The sequence below is a fragment of the Chelonus insularis genome, unplaced genomic scaffold, assembly GCF_013357705.1.
Source record: "Chelonus insularis isolate UGA/USDA-ARS -01 unplaced genomic scaffold, ASM1335770v1 contig_150_pilon, whole genome shotgun sequence".
Classification (NCBI taxonomy): Eukaryota; Metazoa; Arthropoda; class Insecta; order Hymenoptera; family Braconidae; genus Chelonus; species Chelonus insularis.
The window spans coordinates 1,211,262-1,226,484 of record NW_023276392.1 but is presented as its reverse complement, the minus strand read 5'-3'; the positions used below and the strand labels follow the sequence as shown (position 1 = coordinate 1,226,484).

At 29.4% G+C, this 15,223-nt stretch overlaps 1 protein-coding gene and 1 long non-coding RNA gene across 3 annotated transcripts in view; one reads left to right on the top strand and one right to left on the bottom strand.

The window, feature by feature from the left end:
• Positions 1-15,223, bottom strand: part of LOC118063919 (uncharacterized) — a 96,373-nt gene that overhangs the window by 39,051 nt on the left and 42,099 nt on the right. The window lies entirely within an intron of this gene.
• Positions 1-15,223, top strand: part of LOC118063843 (uncharacterized) — a 77,974-nt gene that overhangs the window by 22,221 nt on the left and 40,530 nt on the right. The gene's annotated exons all lie outside the window — the stretch shown is intronic.

Sequence of the window (15,223 nt, the reverse complement as noted above, 5' to 3'; positions counted from 1 at the left end):
ATTTTCTTTTGCAAATAAATTAGTGTGTGGAAAAATATTTGATTTCTTCTGATGTTCAAGAGTTCTGTCTACATAATATTTTATGGTTTTAACAGAAATGTTTTTAGAGCTGCAATTAGTCAGTATGTCAACAAAAATTTGCTTCATGGAAATTCGGTTTTTTTGTGGCAATCAAAAAGTAGTTTTTTTTTGTGTTTAGTAAAATGAAGTCAGTGAGAATTTTGAGATGAAGTTTTTTTGAGTAATAAAAATATTTAAATAAAAGAAGATAAATACTTCAATAAAAATAAAGAGGATATATTCCATTGATTCCTCTCAAGTTTTCTTCTTTAATATTTCATTTAAGAAGAAACTTCCATGTCTCAATTTTCTACCTGCTTCCAATTGAAAGTAATTTCTATCATTCAAAAAAGATTTTTCTATCATTACAGTTTATTATATATTTTTATTATTCTTTTGTTATATTTTTAGATCTTTTCAACCATTTAGAAACCTTTTGAAGTATTTCTTTCGCCATTTATAAAATTTTATTGACAAACAATAATGCAAATAAAAATATGTAAACCACATAATAAAAAACTAGAGACAAAAGAAACTATGTAAAAGTTCCATCAACAATATCTATATCCCGTTGCCATAATCTCTGTCGAACTGATGCATATGAAACTGCTTTGAAACTACTTGGAACCGCAGCTGAAAGTTATGCTTTTGGAAGGAGGAAGTAAGCTAGTCGCTGCTCAGTCAATGGTCCTCATACCCTTCTGTAACTCATCTCATGCAGTCTCGCTCGATTTCACCCTTTCTGTAAGCCCAAACTCACCCGTATCACGCACTATTCTACAACTAAACGAGAGAACTGGGCAACTTCTAACCAAGTTCGTTTGTCTGCTCGTATACTAGGAGCCAGGTGGCTACCTCCAAGGCAACTTCGACGCGTATTAAGCTCGTTAAGCCACACGAGACCAAGGATCTTACAGAAGACTGTCTACTACCTCTTATTAGTGACTCTGAGTTGCATTTATATTATTTTATAGTAACATCAAAGAACACTTTATAATGTCAAGTAAAAAAATTCAACCTTCTTTCCACTTAGTAACGTTACTAGCTTGTATTATATAAAACTTTCTTCGAGTGAAAAAACATTTTTCTTTATAAAAAAGAAAAAATAAAAACATAATGATTGTAATGAAGAGCTTTACAACCATTTCTGAACCGTAGAAATATGATTATGATTTTATTTTTTATTCTTCTTTACTTTCTTGGTTTATTGTAGAGTATAACAAGGAAGTAATACAACTGTTGAAGCAGTATTATTATTTGAGTTTATATAACGAAGATGTCATAATAACATCATTAATGAAGGCACTCTAAACTATGATAATCAAATTCTTTTTTATTTAAATTGGAGTTACGAATAATATTATTAATAAAGATTCTTTAAAGAAAAATTATAAACTAGAACTAAACTTCATATATAAACAAAAATGTCACAACATCTGATGTTTCATTCAAAAGTAATTTAAAAAAAATTTATCAACATGAAAGTTGATATTAAACAACAATATTCTTTATCTCTTTTTTGTTATATTTTTTCTTTTTTATGTTTGAATAAAAATAATAAATAAAGTTTTACAAATTTTTATTTACGTTGTTGAGTAACTAAAAGAGTAAAATGTCTCTCATACTTTTCCTCAGAAGTTACTCTAAATATTCCTCATGTATAAATTCCAGTTTGTTGAATTTGTTCTACCATTTGACTTCGTATTACTAAACAATATCAATATTTTTATTTCTCTTTTGAATGTTGTAAAAAATTTTAATAAATAAAATGACGTTAAGTAAGTTTGCTATTATTCTAAAAGTAGCTAATATCTTTATTATATATTCATAGTCTTATTAATTCTATTAATTTTTTTAAATAATAAAAAAGAAAATGGCAGATTAAAAAAGGGCCCATTCAAAATAGGTAATTGAACTTAAATGGAATGAACAGTTAATGAAATTTCCCTGGTATTTTATTAGCAATGTGAAGTGTTTTTAATTATGAAAGTATTAACACTCGAATAAATATTATTATGAAAATAATAATAATGATTATCCTGTAAATGACGTGAGTCCATTTCGAAACAATCATAGGTAGCAGATTATAAATAAAATTGTCAGCTAGCCAAGTATTATTGTAATAATAATAGAGATACTCCATATAATAATGACTTCCAACACTCTCAATGGCTCTAGTGCTATAAATAAAACAGTGTCAATGCATCCCGCATGCTTCATTAATATTTTATAACACAGGACAGAATTTGATGTCGCGTTACGATCAATAATGTGCTGCTGGTGCATTATATACTCTTCTTGGTAATTATCTACCCTTAATACATGCACTGGACAAAGCTAAAGTGCCTTTGGCAAGTTATTACAACCCTCACGTCTACATTATTTACGCTCTATATATTGATTAAATTACACCACTTCTCAATTCGTACAACGTTGAATATTAATATATATTTTTTTCTCCTTCTCTTTCACTCTATCTTTCGTACTCCATACTACTAAATATTCGTCGGAATTTATTTGTCTCATTTTTTGCTAATGAATTTATTTCGAATTTTCAGTTCTAATAAAATCATCAGTCAATGTAATTATTAGATAAATAATCTATGATTGTTGATAGTTACATCATTAATGTCAATATTCTTTTATGAAATTTGTCTCAAATAAATTCTCCTCTCATTTGAATATGATTGAATTGATTATTTTTTTTTATCAGCATTTTCTGCAATCATAGATTGTTGAGTAATTTCAGGATTTATGTCACAGTAGAATGGATAATAATCTAATGAGTGACAAATTGATACTCATTGTTATAATTGCTGATCATAATACTTCTAGATTGGGATAAATGTTCGAGAACATTGATTAGGAATTTGTAAAAATTTTTTTTTTTTCTGCTATATGTATGTTATCAAGGTATGATCTCTGATAAAGAGCAAGATTAGCTTACCAAGCTGGCTCTAATTTGGATTCCTGAATATGTTCTCTAAAAATGAAACAGTGGCAATTATTGTGAATCACTGCGAAATAGTGAACATAATACAACTGTTTCAAACAGATGACTAGCTTGGTGATGAGTCAAAAATGCATTAACTTTATATTAATAAATGAATAAAAGCAGTGGATTGATTATAATAAATATGATAAATAAATCGTGAAGGAATAAATAATAATCATTTCTTAGTAACTTTAATTAATAAATCTTAAAAAAATTAATGATTATTGATGATTCCAAGCTTCTTATATGACAATGACAAATGATTATCGAATTAATACGATGAAAAGAGAAAAAAAAGATCAGGAATGATATTAGATGTTTATAAACTGTCATCTAATAGATAATGGATAGATAATAATTTTTCAACAAAGGGAACTTCAACATTTGTTTGAACGATGCGTACGGAAACGTGTGCAGTATGTGGTACATGTATGAGAGTGACGGAATGAGAACGTAGTACAAGCGAGGGAGTATGGCAGGAAGGAAGGGCGTCGGACGGTAGGTTGAGTGGGCGGAGTAATATTGATTTTGCAGCAACAACCGGCAGCAGTATTTCATACGACAAAGCAGCAAGACTGGCGGGAGAAACCACCGATTTCAGTAATAAAATATCAACCTTAACTTCCCGGCCAAATAACCTCCATAAAATTTCGTCTGTATCCCCCAAAACTTTCCGACTAATTTTGTCAAGATTTACCAGATTTTTTTTTTCTGCCAAATTGATGGTGTGCAGTCTGAATGCTATCGTACTTAAGTTTTCTATTTTTTTCTCTCATTCATTCTCAATGGCCCAGGATTTTTTTAATGGTTTTTACAAACGCTTATCGAGCTTTCCAGTTCGTTGAAAAAGACTGCGTAAATCTTAAAATGTGTCCCGATAGGTCCTCAAACGTGCCAAATAATTTCTCGCAGTTGCTTTTCATACACTGTCTGATTATTATTTGACGTAAATCATTTTTATAAAGCCAAAAAAATTATTTCTATAAAAATTCCAAGTCTTTAAAAATCCAAGAATAATTTTTATTTCTGAAAATTAAAGGAATATTTGAATATTTAAATTTAAACGGAAAATAAAAAATTAATTATCGGAAGTTAATGTTGATTTGAATGATACTTATGATGTAGAAATAGAATACTTATTATCTCCAAGCTAAAGTAAATATGAATAAATTTATTTTTACAATTTGAAAAGTTCTTGAGTAAATGAGTTTCGACTTTTGAGAAACAAGTTTGCCAATAGCTTAATCACACCCACACGAACAAACATGATCTGCATTTTACACGTTTACCTTTCCTCATGAAGTAACTTGGCTGCTGTCGAGCGGTCGCAAAATCTCTCAACAAACGATAAGCTTTAGACTCGTTCTACCATGAATCTAACTATCCCAAATACTCGCTTGCCAAGCGGATTAAAATTTGACTGTATTTGATATAATAACGAAGTCGTAATTTATGAATTATAAAATAAATCATTTATTACTTCTTCAAAACTTTTCTCATATATTTAAGTATTTAATCGATATGTCAACATACGTAAATGAGCTTATAAGGGCTTAGAAAGGATTTAATATCATTAGTTGATGAAAAAAACGTCTTGGAAAATTATTCTCCGAATAGCTTTGAAACCTTGAGAGGGTAAATACAAAGTTAACAATGTCATTTTTTATATCCGATTGAAAAAAAATATTTAAAATATTAAATTCAAGAGAAATATTTTAATGATAAAATTCCTAATTTCAGTTGCTTTTAATTAACTAATAACTTCCAATTTCATTAATATTTTTGATTTTCAATTTAAGATATTTTTTTCGGTAATTAAGTACCCAACAAACCCTACCCTTAATGAGCAAAGGGTTCTCTGATTTTTTTTCTGAAGGGTTAAGAGGCAATATCTTTGATGACAGCTTCCCCTTTGATCTAAAAGTTTCCAACTTTATCAATAAATAAACTGAAGTATTTATAATAAATATTACAAAACCTACGGTTTTTTAACCGCAATAAAAAAGACTATAAAGCAGGAAATGACTGTTGACACAGAGAAAATTCGATCGGATACCTATTAACAGTTTCGGCAACATGATGATGCATTTAAAGGGCGAGGAAGGGCTGGACAAAGACAGGATGAGAGAAAGCATGTTTGGCGCGAATCCAATGTTTCCAGTTGGTCGCGTTCACAATTCATTGCACTCTGAATACAGCCCTTACTCAACGCGTCGACGCGGCATTCTGTTTTTAATTGAGTTTTCAACAAGCATACGCACGAGTAAGCAGTTTGTTGCATTTCTAAACATCACATTAATAATAACCTGTAAAAAAAAAACATCTCAAAATACGTGGAAAATAAATAAGTAAATATCATCAATACTGATGTCAAGATGATTGTAACAACATGAATGTTTGAATTATAACCACAAAATGCTTCGGAAGCAAATGCAATTTCTAATAGACCTCAGGCGTTCGGATTAATCGATAGGATGATTACCGCACCGATCTCGAGGTAAACTTGGATGGCGTTTGTTGTCTACCTCCTGATTGAATTTCAGACCACGTGACCTCGATCTAGGCAAGTCTAGTATCGTTATTGTCTGGGCAAGATACGATCTTGATGGCAATCTTGATGCCACTCCACCTGGGGAATACCTACATGTGCAATCAGACTCGAAACCGCGCTTTTGGGTATTGTGATACTAAGTTTTACCAGCATTGTGGTTAAACTAGAATCGAACCAAAAGCTTTGGGAAAATTTAGACATTTGCTTAAAGCTACTTATAACCAAAAGGTTCCACAGAAACCACTATTTAAAGGGTTTATATCTAGGATTAGAATTTATTTATAGCTAATTAATTCAATCGAAGCTTTTTTTTTTCACTCAAGGATAATTATTTTTCTTTTCAATAGATAGATTAGTCTGGGTTTTATTTTTTTTTTTTATCGAATTCTCGAGGACAATTGATAGTTTTTACTACGTTTTATACTGTTATCGAGGATTTTATTACAAAAATCTACGGACGGGAGATTATTTCAGTGAAGTTTGATCCGGATTTATAATTAATATTAATTAAATAGTTATTCAAGGTAAAACATTTTTTTTTATTCTTTAATAGCATGTATACTGTAGATAATTGATTGCAGGAGTGAAATTTCTGGTTCAATAAATTTTTGAGGAAAATCGACAGCAGTTGTACTGCAAATCTTACAATTAGTGTTTTATTTTAATACATGAAAACTACTACACTTTTAAGGGTTTTAAAAACGAGACAATGTTGATCGAACAGATGACGTTATATTGAAACACTTTCAGTGTATTAAAATAAAACACCAAGATTTGCAGTGTGATGGTTTCCAAGGTTTTGGATAACTTTTTGTTTGTTTTACCATCGACTCCATGATTTTTATTATTTTATTTTACCAGAGTACACTGCAAATAGTGCTAACTGAGTGTTTAATATTAAAACACACTGATCGTTATGTTCAAAATACTTTCATGTTTTACGATTTAAAGGTTTTGAAACAAAATAGACACAATGTTTGGAAATAGTTTTTAAACATCACAACGTTTTAATGCAATATAATACCTTTCTAATGTTTTATAATAACAAGGATTTTGCTGCATTTTGTTTTCTAATGCATTCGCGATCGATATGTTTTACAATAACAAATTTGTTACAAACAAAACCTATTGTGTTTCCAAGCACTGGAAGTATTTTTAAACAAATCGTTTATAAAACACCAAGGTTGGCAATGTAGAGACAGAATTGAGGTATAATTTAAAAGAATTGAGTGCAGCAAATGATATAAATATGATTAATAAAATGAATAAAGTAATTAAATAAAATTCCTCATACAGAAAAAAACATAAAGCTATGTAAAATTATGATCGTTTTACTCTGAAATGATTCAATTCATCAATCTTTCCCTAATTGATAACCTTTTCCCCTATTCAAACCAAATGAAAGAGTAAAAGAAAAAAAAATTTTGATCCTTTATTGAAAAAAATCTCTCTAAATTTGAAACAAATAAATAAAGTCCCTTTCGAAGTATACATTTGACATTGGTGGATACTGGAACAAAGAGAATATTTTTCCAATTGATTGATCTTCGATTAACTATTGGATGACTGGAGAAAAGATAGTAGGTATGTATGAAAAGGGGGAAAAAAAAATGAAAAAAGCAGAAAAACATAAAATAAAAATATAAGTGCAAGTACGAGGTTACTTTGAAGAAGTTAAGTGGTTTGAGTATTCTGATAGCTTGAGTTACTCTTTGTGGTTGATCAAATATTCGAATTGACAACGTCAAGAGACAGAAAAACAATGTAGAAAAATACAAAGAGAAATGTTGGAGTGCATTGTACTAAAAGAAAAACGAAAAGAAATAAAATGAGAAAGAGGGAAATTCTGTGAGTAAAGTGTTGGTGATTCAATCGGCTTGATTGAAATTGCCTCTAATGTCTTCTCTCGTTTCTCGTGTGCTAACTGACCTGCTGTGGAGAATCACCGATGGCCTCTTGATATCAATTGCACTCGTAATTTTTATTGCAGAATTAAAACTAGAAGGTATATAAAACGAATAGTGGAAATTTATATCCACTGAATACTGACAGAATGATAAATTCACTTTGAGAAGTTGGTAAAAATTAAATAAATTATTTTCTAAATTAATTTATCAACTAACTATATTTCTTTTTGCATAAAACTTAATATCCCTTCATTTACAGTCAACATTTATATGCTGATTCCAATTAAATTTATTATTCAATTAAAAATTACTATTTGTAAAAGTTACATGCTGTTAAGAGAATGGAAGGTTGAATATAACAACTTGTCTAAAGCTGACGGAAAATATAAAAAATATTAATTTTCCACTTTTAATACGAGATCTAGGGAAATTAAGGCAGTAGAACAATGGCGATGAAGCGTTTTATGAGGCTGCAGTTTTCATGCCGATTCAAGCGTATAATAATAATCCTGGACGATGTTTTATAGAAGCAATAAATGTCTTTTACAAGTCTTCGTTGATCTCGAAGTAAAAGCGTAAAATAAGACTGGCTTTCATTTAATTTTTTACTGATATTCGAGCTTTTTACTAATTTTTTTGTTTAATTAACCAGTTTTTTTCTTCAATTCGTCCTTGTTATGAAGTTATTAATTTAATATTCTTCACAGAATCCTGAATACCTGTGTTAATTTTTTATTTTACATTTTTCCACTTCCCTCACCATCATTTATGTTGGCTGAATGAATTATTTGAACTTGTAGTAATTTATGTATTATATTTTTTTTTAAAATAATTATCACAAATACTTTGATCTCATCGTCACCTTATTTTTATCCGATAAATTTACTTCAGTCACTGCCACATACTTCCTGAGCATTGTTCTTTTTATTTTCTCCTTCTAAGCCACTTTCTTCAGCGACTGTTGCCGATATACACTCCGACACTATCTCATTTTCTGTAGCTTCCTTCTCTTTTTTACTCCTTTTCTGAAACAATCGCTGCTCGTAAACAACGTCATCCTCAGTGCTTTGTTTGGTCGGCCATCTTGTTACTGAAGAGACTTGCCTGATACACAAAGCTTTATTTTTATTGCATTCGCACTCACTTTCTTCTTTTTTCTTTTTTTTATTCACCTTTTATCGTACCTTCATTAGTCAACGATTATATCTTCACGACTATCAAATAACTTTGGCAATTTTTTAATCATCAAATAGAAAAGATAATCAAATAATTCTGTTACAATTTTTACAAGCTATTTTTTTAAAATTAAATTAGCTAGTCTTTGAAGGGTTCTTTCTCAGTAATTAAAAATTTTTTTTTCGATTATTTGTATTAATGTTACACTCAGAAACGGTTCATAATCATTTTAATTCCAAAGCAATATGGTAGAATTTATGTACAATATGGTAAAGAGGAGACAAGGTATGGTACAGTAATAAAGAGTAGAATATTATCCAGGTATACAATACAGGTAGAATTGATTATTTTCTCTTTCATTATTTACTCCTAAAATTTAATTAGTTGTAAAAATATATGGTTATTATTCTAATTAACAAGTTAAAGGAAATATTTATCAATAAATAAATGTGTTAATTTATTTTTTAATTTTTATAGTAAAAATTAGTTATGTGTTAATTTATGTTTAAATCATAATTCATGACAAAAATATTAGAGTTGAAAATCTGTCTCGATAACAAGTAATGAACACTCCAATTATGAACAACTCGCAATCAAATGTACATCTGGCACGCAAAAGGGTATTGTAAAGGCCATTGTACTTGTCTAATAACTTGAACTCAGCGCGTAATAGTACCACTATAAAATGTTCTTTTTGCGATAAAACATTATAAACAAACCATACATTCATTAGTCAACTTTTAAGTGTAGCATGCTACACTTCATGCATAAAGTATATTTAAGAGAAAAAAAATCGTCGATAATAACGAGTTAATACAAAATTTTTTCAGGCATTATTCATTAAAAGCAAACATGTGCTGATAAATACACGTTCGATCTCATGTTTTTCACTTTTATCACGTTTTTTGCGTGCTATTAAGACTGAATAAATATTTATGATCTGTTCAGATGCATATTTATCAATAATTAAAAGATTCACTTCATCATATAAATACGTAAATTAATGAAAAATAAATAAATAAATCATCAATAGTGATGTTAATAATTTAAACAAAGTTCTATCACATGTGATACACCACAATAATTGCATTGAATGGAGAAAAAAAAATATAAAAAGCCTTTTATTCTTTTTTGCACAAACACAGTCTAAATTACCATTCCTCAAATAAAGTCAAAAATAAAAAATGTTTAATTTAATCACGAAAATAATAATTGATTTAATATTGAAAATATTGAATTTGCATAATGAAAGAATAAAATTTCAGTGAGTCGAGACGGCGTTGGCTTTGTGAAATCAAATTTCCTGGCATTGGAATTGAGTCTCGTTGCAGAGCTTTCTGCGTGGTAACGAATGAAGGCAAGAAAGGGGGACGTGAGCAAGAGAGATGGAGAAAATGAGTAGGATAGAAAATAAAATGTAAGAGAATAGTGAGAGTAGAAAGGAAGAAGCCACGGAATTCTATAAAGCGTAAAAGAGCCGGTTGGCAGAAACGAAAAGCTCTTAACATGTCACCATTGGTTAAAATCTAGGACATGCTTGGGTGTGAAATAAAATCTGACAATTTAAGAGGAACTTGTAATCAGGTGAAACGTAATTATTCTTGTACTCATGCGTCGTCAACAGAATATACCGATCGATTTGTACAAATAAACGACAACTTTTCAACGACTCATACCATTGATGAATTAATTTTTTTTTACTCAGCATTTATAATAATATTAATAATGATAATAACAATAATCACAACAGTGATAAGAATAATTTATTGTACCTGAAGAAAGTAATTGATAATCAATAAATTTATATGCATTCGATTATTAACCGAATATTTTTATTTGTCGACAGTAGAATATTAATTGAGCTTTCAGCTGCAGTCATGTTAATTTTTTTAATTAAATAATCATTATCAGATGGAATAAAATAAATTAATGTGATAATCAAATCGCTACGATATATATATATAGATAATTGAAAATTGTGATTTAATAGATTTTCATAACGAGCCAATTAATTAAATCTCGTTTCGTTTGATCAAATATTATTATCTATATTGTAATGAAAATAGACTGAAAATTCCTATCAGCATTATAATCTTGTGATGAATTTCATTTTCGTATGTATATCCTGTAATTTTATATTATCCAAGAAAAGTGTTATTTAATGATGTACACGGAGATAATTTTTTCACTAAATGTAAGTGCAAAAATGACAAGCCCACGTTTCAAAATTTATAAGTCAAAAAATTTCTGTTTAGCAATGAATTTTGGAGTTATCTTAAGTAATTCTTTTACTAAGACACCCGTTAAGTCTCAAGTATTCACTTACAAGAACTCAAAATTTACTATTGACTGGAAATATTTTTACTTATAAATTTCGAAATGTGAGCTTGCCATTTTTGCACTTACATTTAGTGAAAAAATTCTCTCCATGTAGTTAAAAATGAAGAAAAAATTTAAACCTACAATGCATGATTTTTTTCTTGGTCTGAAAAAATATATATATGCTTCTACTTAAGGTTTAAATTGTTTTTAATAATATTAGTCTTTAATAATAATAATAGTTCATAATCTGTAGTCTTAGTTTTTAATAATATTATTCTATATTATACTAATCTAGAACTGTTTTAATAATATTGGATGTACCTTATATGTCACTGGATTTATTATAGGGTTAAAATCATTTTAATATTTTTTTTTTATTGTTAGAAGACGAAAGTAGTTGTAAAATAATTAATTGACGTAGATGGTGTAATTATAAAATAAGTCAATGAGATGTAAAATGAAGTTTAAATATATTTTTACGTATTTTGAATAGCAACAGTTTAAATAGTATTCTATGAACGTTTTCGTAACTTCGTGCCACCACGTCAACAGTCAAGGTACGCCTTTGGAAGTAGGAACCGCGACACAATCTCTCCCTCCAATGCTTCAGCACTGTTATCATCGTTCCTTCCTCACATTAATGCTCCCAAGTCGTCTGGGAATCTCAAACCGCTTCCAAGTCGAAAGCACAGTGAATACAAATCACATTTTACCAATTTGATCAATGATGAGCTATAGAAATTTCGTGTTTATTTTAAATGTTTTAGTTTTTAAAGAATTAAATGTCATTAAGTGAAATTCTACACCTCTAACTTTTTAAAACACATAATAATGAAAAGAAAAATTATTCAAACCTTTCTTCTCTTTCTTTACAATCAGAATTATTAAACGGAGTATAATAATTTTTACCTGAGGTAAGATTTTTGTGATTTATATTTTTTTTTTGCTGATCAATAAAATATAAACGGAGTGAAAAATGGATATTTTCGCTTTGTATAATGAAAAAGTCAATTTTTTCGTGACTTGAATAGCTTTCCCAATGAATATTCATTTCAGAGCTACAAGTAATAAATTAAACTCCAATTCATAATTCTGTCGTTATGATAAAAAATAAATGGCCATCTCATTATTAATGATACCTTCATAATCATAAAAAGCTCTTGGTAAAAGCCATACCAAAGACCATTAATACTCAAGGATATACCTTCAAAATATTTTCTCTTTCGTCGCAAAATCTCGACAAAGTAAGACTCGAGTTAGTTACAATTAAAAATGAATTTCATAAACTCAAACAACTTCTTCAATATTTTGCATTATAGCTCATGATATTTTTTTACATTCATAATTAATAGAAAGCTCTCAATTATCAAGTAATTTATCAGATCAAAGCAACTGTATGTCAATGGAATGAGTTGATAGTTTGAATTAAATTGAAAAATATTTGAAGTAAGATCTAGACATTGAACATTTAAAAAATGTAATGTACATTAGAGTATACGGTATTCCGACATCATCAAAGTACTTACATCTGACAAAAACAAACAGACAACAAACTATTACTCGTAGAGCGACGTGAGAGACGATGCTCCACCCTAATGGCTCCACTCAAGATGCAATATCGCGGCATGAATATTGTATAGCCGTCGTAGCAGCGCGTTCGCGTCTTTCTCCAAGAAGCTCTTGAAGCATCCTATCTCTATCTTGGTATGTAAACTTGTCTGCTAGTCCCGTCTGGTCTATACAGAAAGAGCGATAGAGGATATATTCCGCGCGTGAACACTATCTGAAAGCTGAAGATAGAACCGAGTATATGGTTGAAGGAGTAACTTACATCCACTCGGTATGATTATTTTAAGGTGCACTCACAAAAATTGGCCGCAGTTTTACTTCTCTCTCGACGTGCATTGCGCGAGAAAAAACACCCCTCTCGACTCAACCGGCGTAAGGAAAACTCCACAGAGGTACTACTATGCCAGGATGTGCAACTCTACATGTTCTTTTTTGCCATTTCCGCTACCGTTTCGTAGAAAGAATGACTTTCCACCATGAAATACATCTCTTGGAAAAGTCGTAGAGATGAGAAAAAAAAAAACACATTGGACAGTGGAGATGAAGGTTGTATTGAGTTTAAGTGAAAATTCACTTTAGATTTATTATTTCATTGGTTCATTACACTATGTTAGACTTCATTTATGCCATAAATACAAGTAATCATAGGAAATTATTCGTTTGATTTATGAAGCGAAGGAGAATTTTTTTTAAAGATGTGTAGGTATAAAAGATGATCAGTCTTCTGCTACATTAGAATAAAAACTTGTGGATGAAGTGAATATTTTTATTTTTTTTTTTTGTCTGAATATTTAGAATCATGAAACAGGTAGTGCATGGAGAAAATGCAAAAAAAAGTACTGCTAATTTTTTTTTTTTTTTGAATATTCTAAAGTATCTCTTGGTAAGGAATATTTTTTTTCTATCAGCTACTTTCCATCGTAAGGTCGTAAAACGTACAACATCAGTGTTCCTTTTCCGACATCATGAAATATTTTTTTCGCATTACATATTTATGGGTGACGAACATCAAATATCATTTTTAACGTGATTCTCTATGGCACTAGTGTACTATTTATTCATCATTTATCTATCAAAGTATCAACACATCAAGTTAAAATTTAATTTATTTAAAAAAATAATCTTATTAAAATTCATTACTAATAAAATGATCACCATTTAATTATTATTCTCTTGGCTTGTAATTTAAAAATCTATTCTATAGAAATATTTATTTTAAGAAAATGAAAAAAAAAAAAATTAGTCACAGTTGTAAATATTTTTAATCTTAATGAATTTCTGTAGAGGAATATTTTAATGATAAATTATTGTCACAAAGTTATTTTAGCTGAAAATATTCCAACACGTTACTCTGTATGCTTAGTGTGTTAAAATATACTTATTAAGAGCGTGACTTTTCACCATGAAATGTATCCCCGGAGCATCTCGGTGCCTTTGGAAATGAGAAAAATGAAGCACAGTACAGCGGAAATGAAAGTTTATTGAATTCTCAATAAAAATTCACTTGAAATATATTATTTCATTTATTTATTACACGTCGCTTTGTCCCCAGTATTATATATCTAAGAGATAATAATAAAGTACTACACTTTGTAACTGTTGCAGTAATGCAATTTTCAAGTTGTGAACTGTCAACGACTTTTCGCCAGAAATTTACGCTCGTGTCTACTCCCGAGTCCTCAAGAATATTGCCTTGTTTTGTAGCACTTTGTTTTCTTGCTGTATCTCACGAGCTTTAAAACGAATCTACGTCGCAGCTGGCGATGTCTCACTCTAGAGAGTGCAGTACGATACAGGAAAAAATTACGTAGACATCGGATGTTCATGTGTCAACAAATGCTGCTTTTATCGCTATGAAATACATGGTTGAATACACTAGAGTCTACATCATTGAATCCGAGCTTATCAGATATCCCCAAGCGTCTGTTCTCGCCTCATTAACTATGGATCAGTAGAACATAATACGTTGGAAAAAATCCGATAGCTATAGAGAACGCAAGGGATGCAAGAATATAACACAGATGAGAGAGAACGAGAGATGCTCCACTGGGAAACGAGATTGTAAAATCGATAGTGAGCTTTATATACGTTTTCTCGTATGTGAGATATCAGACTGCATTTTATTCTTGTTCTTTTGGGTCAAATGTCGACAAAAAAGAAGTTTAAACTTTTATTTGTTATTTAAATTCATTTATCGATAATTGTTTTACTTCAAGAGAATAATCGGAAATTCATCAATTTTACATTCACTCTGGTTTTTTTTAGTTATTAGGTATAAAAATTACTGGTTAAAGTTTTTAACTATTTAAATTATCACTAAAAAATTGATTGGTATTTTTTACAAATTAATGTTTTTTTTTATTTATTTACAATATCAATAGAAAATTTAAATTGAAATAACATCAAATTAATTCATCAATAAATATTAAATTGTTTCATGATGTTAAATTTTATTAATAAAATAATAATTTGTTGAATAATTTTTAAGAATTTATTTTCCAATGATTATCAATTATTTAAATAATTGTCAACTATAACGACTAAAATGTATTTACATTCGACACCCATGACATAATAGAAATTAATTATTTACAGATAGAAATCATTATCTTCATTAAATGTTTGACTTTACTTCCTGGTAGT